The sequence below is a fragment of the Mchenga conophoros genome, linkage group LG11 (genome assembly GCF_057382185.1).
Source record: "Mchenga conophoros isolate Kocher_MC1m ecotype Shallow Benthic linkage group LG11, M_conophoros_male_GT1.1, whole genome shotgun sequence".
NCBI lineage: Eukaryota > Metazoa > Chordata > Actinopteri > Cichliformes > Cichlidae > Mchenga > Mchenga conophoros.
The window spans coordinates 21,410,361-21,418,465 of NC_140536.1; positions in this window are offsets into that span (position 1 = coordinate 21,410,361).

Consider the following 8,105-nt stretch of genomic DNA (forward strand, 5'->3'; position numbering starts at 1 on the left):
ATAAATAACGAACAGATGGGAGTTCGGCTCATTGGTGCAGCCTTCCACAACAATCTTAGTTTCCCATGCGACTCCTTGGGAAACTACCTCTGGGAGGGTAATTAAGCTGATACCATATGTGATAGCAGAAAAAGGTTTTATGAACCCATCTAATTTTCTTAATTGTGTGATTGGATTAATTTAACTAAATACTGCGTACATGCCCCGACCCTGCACTCCAGATAGCCACTTTCAAACTGAAAATTTCTGGCAGCAACTGGGATCACAATAACTTTTATTTATTTATTTTCATTCCGTCGCTGAAACGTGGACTTTTTCCTTCTCAGCTGACTAATCGTTAATGAGTTCTAATTGTGTGTATGTGCATGTCTGTGTCTTAGACATCTTAGCAAACAACAGTGCCTAACGAGCTAATAGCATTAAAGCATTGATGTAATTGAGAGGTTAACTGAGTTGCAGAGTGAGTAAACGTGGTCTCTTTTATAAAGACCACAAGGTTAAATGTAGGTCTTATGATCTTAACAGGGAACATTTTGAACAAAAAGAGAATTCTAGATAATTGATTTTACAAATAGAGTGTGGGACACTCACTATGTGTCTTGGTTTTTGTAATTTATTAATTATAATTTTATTTTATTTTATTACTTTTCCCAGTAAAACGCAAACTGAGTTAGATATTGCAATTTTGTAATGAGATAAGACAAACAGCACATTCTCTAACTAGAATGATAATCCTTGCTGTTTTCTCTGTATAAGCAAGGCCTTTTTAGTAGTGGTTTATGCTTAGCTGACCTAAATGTTTAATGCAAGTTAAAACAATAGGTGACTGTGAGCACCTGTGGCTACAGACCCATAACAGAATGAAGGCCTCCAATACATACCCATTAAATCCAATGTCTGCAGGTTTGCATTTAATCCATTTGAGAAAATCAGGTCCAGAAATTTAAAGTTATAGCAGCAAAAATGTAAATTTCTGAGATGTGTAATGAAATGCTTCTGGGGATCTGGGGACAAAAGCACATTCTGCTGTCCGATCTGTGAGTTAGCTATTAAATGATGACCTTGGTAACCCTTCCGGCCAGGATTGTTCAAATACAAAGGTTAAAATTTAATAAAAAGAGAGACTTAAGACTTATTCTTAGGAAGTTAGCACATTTATACATTGCTTGTATCAGTATTTTGCATCTGTATTTTTGTATCTGTGTACAAGGTTTTGTAGTAATGGAATGAGTGTGGAATTTGTAGTTTTAATTGAAAATGGTTTTTTTAAACACAATGCTGACCTCATATTTTCAGTATTTTCATGGTTGTCATAATTTTTTTCAGCAAATCTTTTCTTTCTTTTCTTTTCTTGTCGATGGTGAACTGATCAAATATATTGCTTATATAAAGTGATGTGATGAGTGATGTGACAAAGATAAAATAACTAGAAAAATACATTCCTACTATGCAAGAGTCCATTAGAGTCATTAGAGCCGTGTTTATCCTGTGGACTCTGTGAATAGCTCCCTGTCCTTTTATTGACAATAAGAATGTTTCCACTATGAGGACTTCTTGCAAATATTATACAGATTGTCTGACGAATAACCAAATTCTAACATGTTCGTATGTTAAATGATAAACAAAGAAACGTATGAGCGAAATGTATTGATATTTTAATAGTGAGTGTGTTAACAAAGAACAAGTAACCATGACATTTCTCATCGGAGATCTCCCACAACTGATATGAATAAAAGAGATGCTTTCTCATCCTCAAACTTCTTCTGAAACCTACTCTCTTTAGCCAAAGTATCACAGGAGATTGTGAGGCTCCACACAGCTGTAGTTACTCAAAGTGTTGTGAAGGTCTGTTTGCTGTGCATGGAGGGAAAAACAATGATATACATCTGTGTCCCAAACTGACACTCCTGGGGCTGGTGCTTGTTGGTGAGGTTTGGAGTCTGCCTCTGCGGTTTGGCTCGACTTTCGTCCTCTCCATTCACTCCCATCTGAGGTCAAGGAGTTGTGCTTGTTTGTAGGAAGCTCCTTATACTGTCTCGTAATGAATGCTCTAAGCAAAAAAAGTTTTTCCAGACTTCAGAGTTGGATGTGTCCACCTCTCTGATTTGTCCTCCGTTGACAATCTTAATGTCCTGAGAATGACTAAACACAGCTCCAGTAATGGATGCATTACAGAAATGTTGTGCAGTCACTGTTGCATTTCACACCCACACTGTATTTCACACATTTGCCTCAAAATGTGTTAGTGCAAGTTGTTTGTTCTGCTGCCATTTACTCCCCCCTCATACATTTTACACTTTTAAGGGTTTAATGTGGTTTCAGACCTAAAACAGTGTATTAATGTGGGAAAGCAGGAATGTGATAAATTCCTACAAAGCCGTTCAGACTTGAACATCCCTGGGACAGAAGGACATTAAGGACACTAAGATCTATTGTCTGAATGTGGTTTTGAACTTTGTCCTCTTTTGTATTTGGTCTGGTGAAACCACAAACAATACAATGCATAAAATGTTCTGTATGTAGTAAAAGTATCTTCTTTTTTCCTGCAGAGAGGAAAGATTTGTGTCAACAGATTATTAGCTTTGCTTACATCTCTTTCTTTGTTCTTGACTTAGACTGAGAGAAAAAGTATATCTTTTCACTTATAATGCTCACAAATTCTGAGGTGAAACCAGTGGTACCGATGAAAGCTTGGAATCTCAAAGCTTGACCTTTTAAAGCAGCTAAAGTGGAAATTAAGAAAACAAAGAAATGGGCTGTTAATAAATACAGTTTTAATACCTTTTTGGGCTTTATTTTTACTCTTCACTTGACTTTCAGTGTGAAAGATTGGAGTACAAAACAAAACTCAAGAGGTAACAGGAATCAAGACAGCAATGGAGAGAAGGTCACGGTTCAGTGATTCTCCAGCAATTGTTTGGAAATACAACAGCAGTTGAAAGCAGGTCAGATCACTGGGGAAGACAATGAAAGATGGCTCAAATCACCCAAATGTGCTGAGAGGAAAAGAGGAACCTCTTGATTACTTTTCTGCTTCAGTGGGATTGAACAGTGTCTACAAAAACATTTCTACAGGAGGATGTGTTTGAACTTCGTGGCTTATTGAGACATGAGAAAAGTAAGTGCAAAGGGTAAGGTGGAAAGTTGCTGATCACGCATGCTTTTCTTTACCCAGTGTCAGATCAGTGGTCACACAGTTGCGCTGCTTTCCATTTTGGAGCAGTGCAGCATAACTCCAGTCATTTAGTGCTGCCAGCTGGGCAGCTCAGATGGAACAGTTGTTTGGGATTAGATTTTTGGAATGCAAAAGGTTTGAGGAGTGGATTGACCGTGATTGACTGTAATTTAAAATGTCAGAAAGATTTAGCAATGGACAAAACCAGGAAACCTCTCCAATTCTTTTTTTTTTATCAGTCCTCTAATTCATGTCTTTTGTTCAGGTTAAAATAGTTAATAATAAAGTAAATTGATGGAATAAAAGAGACCAACAAAGCCATGGACGAGGGTAATCTTGTAAAGTTCATGTGATTTAAGAGGATTTATTCAAACCTACTTTAAGTGTTGAGTAAGATTTCAAGAGGTCAGTTTTCTTTTAGTATTGTAATGTGGGAAAATAGTGCTAACTGAATAGGTTTTAAACACATTCTGAATTCATCTTTATAACCTGTAAATGCTTGGCAATGCCCCCACAAAATGTAAATAAAATTAAATGAAAAAAAAAAAGTTCTACAGGAAAGTGCTATGAAAATTTGAGGACATGAAATTAAAGTCACATAACTGTGATAAAAGCAAGGTCACCAGAAAAGCACATTTTTCTGGAGCTACTTGAAAATTGAATTAGAAATTAGATTTCCATCAAAATAAAATAAAGCAGAACATGATGTAGGGGTCGCATGATTTAAGTTATTCTTCTAGATATGGTACATCTTTCCATTTGACCTGTAACAGCAAAGATCTTTTCTTTTTACTCTTTTTTTTCCATTTTTCTGACTCACTAACTTTCTGAAATCTAACAAAATGTATTTCAGAACGGACATTTTTCTTGCTTATTTGGAATGTCACAGTGAATACTTTGTTTATGATGAAAACCATTGTAAAAATCTCTTTCTGTTTGTTTTGTTTGTTGTTGCCTATTTTGTATGTGTTCATACCTCCCTCTTGTGTCCAATTCAGTTATTGCAATCTTGAACCAAAAGGTCTTAAATTGCAATATGATATAGAATAGGGCAGCAGGTTGGCGTGGTAGTTAGCCGAAGAAACATCTTGAATTTGGCATCGACCATCTGGCTGGTATCTTTATATGTGGAGTTTGCTGTTCTCTGGGTACTCCACCTTCCTCTCACAGCCCAAAAACATGCAGTTAGAGGGGTTAGGTTAACTTGTGAATCTAAATTACTCATAGGTGTGAATATGAATGCAAAGTGTTGACTGTCTCTCTGTGTTAGCCCTGCATCACATTGGTGACCTACCAGGGCTGCAGGGATAGACTCCAGGCCTCCTTTCAACTAGATAACTTGGAGAATGGATGAATGGATGCAGTAGAAGTCTTGACCAGAGATGGGCAGTAACGCGTTATCAGATTACTTTTTTCGAGTAAAGTAAGGGATTACTATTGCAAAAACGGTAATTAGATTACCCTTACTTTCCCGTTACTAAAACCGTGATTTTTTGCGAGAATGTCTCATGACAGTGACATAAGCAAGTGGCAACAGCTGTGTGCAGATCAACAATGGATAATATATCGAGTGCGGGAGAGAGTATGAGCGTGCAGCGTTTAAAGCGTGGAAGTACTGACCTTACTTTGAGTTTGATTCCATAAAAAGTGACAAAAACATTAGCGTCCGTTGTCCGTGGGAAGAAAACTTCTTTTTACAGCAAAAAAACCCCTAAATTTCCAAGCAAGCACCGAGTGCGCTATGACGTAATGGGAAATTCACAGAGAAACTCGCGGATTCTTCCACTGACCGCTGCGGCACACCTGCACCAGGGTAAACCTCCGCCTACGCCACTCCTGCTTTACAGGTGAAAATAGAGCAAAAGGACCGCTAGTCTTTGACTTTATTTATTTTCTGCTGTGTTTTACTTGCATCTATTTGAAAGAGTGAGTGTAAACACACACAAAAAAATTTATTTTATGTGCTGGAATGTGCAGAAAATAAGTTTAAATGTTAAACTAATTTCTTCCAGTCAGAGAATGTTGCATATAATAAAATTTTTGCTTGATGCATAAAGTTAAAAGATTAAAACTAATAAAACAAGTTTTACAAAGAGACTTTTCCATTTGATTACATTTTTGTATGATGGATTATGCAGAAAAAGTAGAATTGGGCTGAAAGATCTATCGCTTTATCACCTATTCAGGTTGTAAATCGTTTTAAAAAGTAACTAAGTAACTAAGTAATTAATTACTTTTGAAAATAAGTAATCAGTAAAGTAACTGGATTACTTTTTGGGGGAAGTAATCAGTAATTAGTTACTGATTACTTTTTTCAAGTAACTTGACCAACACTGGTCTTGACCTATCACATATCTTGATAGGAACTTTGAAAGTGGGTGCACTGTTTTACTAAAATATGTGCATGGAAATTTAAACGTATGAAGTAGTGTATAAAGTGTATGGTGTATAGTGTATAGAGAGTTTGTAAGATTCTAATATGCCTGAAAGTAAATATTTGGTTTGACCACCTTTATTCTCCAACACAGCCTAAACTCTCTTAGGCAACTTTCAGTTATTATTCATCTATGTTAGATAGCTGTTAGGCCTGTCAGCAACTTCTTGTTGTGTCGTCCACCTGTCCAACTAACTGTTTTGAAGTTAGGTGTAAAAAGGTGTCCACTTGAAAAGCTGTGAAATGTTCAGATATATGGACTCAAAATAAACAACAAAGGAGCCAGTGTCTAAAGGAAAACTTTGAAAAACCTTCAGACAACCTGAAGAACGATTGCTCAACACCGCTTTAGAAATGACCAAAAAGAGAAAGCCTAGCTCTTTGGAAGGATAATAAAAACAAGGTAAAAGACTGTTACAGCATTACAGTCTTCAGCAAGGCATTTTCAAAGATCTTATAAGCTCATGAAATTTTTTTGTAGTGATACAAAACATTTTTTAAAATAAAAATCATTTTTACAAATGATTGCTTGACAAATTTGGCACCACTGTATATAAAATATAATAGAGTATTATAAATAATAATTAATGATTACTAATAAAAAGGTATGTGATCACTGTAAGTGTATTTATTTTAAACGACACACCTTACAGACCTTTACCATTTAAACATATAAACAGACGCAAACGTCAAATCAAAATTACAGTTTTTCTCAGTCGCTTTGGTGCGTTTCTCAGAACACCATTAACATTTGCACAGCAGTTAGTGCATTTCCCAAAACAATTAGTGCAAACTGCAAAACCTAGTGGATAGCCTGCAAAAGCACGTCACATGCACAGAATTGATTATCCATACCTCAAAAGCAAGTATCCATGTCAATGAAACTGTCAGTGCCATCAAAATGAAAAGTCTTGACACCATCTTTATGAACAAGATAGTCAAATGGCATTGTCATGTTTCCACTATGACAGTTTATAATTTCAGTGTTTCCCATTGCAAAAACAATTGGTGACACCTGAAAATGCTGACAACAGCACTATGGCCTACCTGTACAGCCATCTGAAATGTGCAGTAAAGTCACTGTAGATGTTATGGGAGTCTTGGGAGTAACTAAGACACTGAATACGTACGTTTCACATTTCCATTGTGTAGAAGTGTTTGTAATCCTACAGAATTGTGCAAAAGAAAAATATGCTACAGTCACTTGTTCACTGTAGAATACATGTAAACATAAAATCACCCATTTGGTAGAGCCTCCTCATGAGTGACAGCTGTAATTCACCTGAGATCAATTGTTCAATTTCGGAGACATTTCCAAGAACAATGATACAGAAAGGTATAGGATTTGCTTGACAGATGGCCAATATTTGGCATGTGATAACTAGTTCAACAATTTTGTGTGTGATGACTTAAGCAATGGATGTATGACTATTAGTTTTATTGGGAATGACTATTCAGCATCCATAGGTATGATTACTTTTGACTGACATGACATAAGCAAATGGAAATGTCAGAAAGCAGCAGGGAAATGTATGGAAGCAACTGATTCATGTCCAAAATCATTTGCAGTTTGTTCAGAGAGAGGAGAAATTGCTACTATGATGTGCACAAATGACTGAGTGTTGTGGAGGTTGAACTAATAGTTATGAGAATTTCAATTCTGATCTGAGAAACGCACCAAAGCGACTGAGAAAAACTGTAAAAACTGTCCCTTCTTTTAACATGTAGTACCATTTTATAACCAAAAGAGGGCAGTGCACTTCAAGTATCATACCTTCCATCCTACAAGCATCTCTCAACCTTTCCTCTTAAGTATCAGGAACTACTGACGACCTTTTTCAGCCAGTCCCTTCCAGTTAAATCAAGCTATATTTTAAACTTTCTTAAAAATAACTTGACAGCTGACACAAGTTAAATCATTTTCCCAGCCTCTTTCTTTAGTAAGTGTTGAGTGAAGACTACCAGAGTTGAGAAATCCACTGACACCCTAAAATACCCCTATGTTTGGGTCTGGCACTAAACAATGAACCTAAGTTTCCATACTAAAGAAAAGGTCCTTCCTCACTAAGTCTTTTGGTTCTGATTTCCATTACACGTGTGTGTTTAACTGTTGTCAGATGCACATTTGTGATTTGTCTTTTCTCACAAAGCATCCTGGCTTGCCCTAAAACACAAAATACTTCTGTTATTTTGATTTAGAAGCCCTGCTTTTATTGATATCTGCTGCTGGTCAAACATGCCAAACTGTCAGTACTGATGTACAATTCTCTGGAATATTTTTGAATCAAATAGGACATTTTCTTTTTGTAGATTTCCAGAAACGGCCTCTCAGATCTTGAGCCACAGAGAGGGTATGTTCGGCTTTAGAAATGATCAAATCGGATTGCTGATGGGACATCTGCAGAGGCTGATCTTTAAAGTCATTAAAGTTACTGTAGTGTACTGTGCATTCAAGTTCAGATTAAAATTTATATCTCTGAGATGCCTTTCAAATGT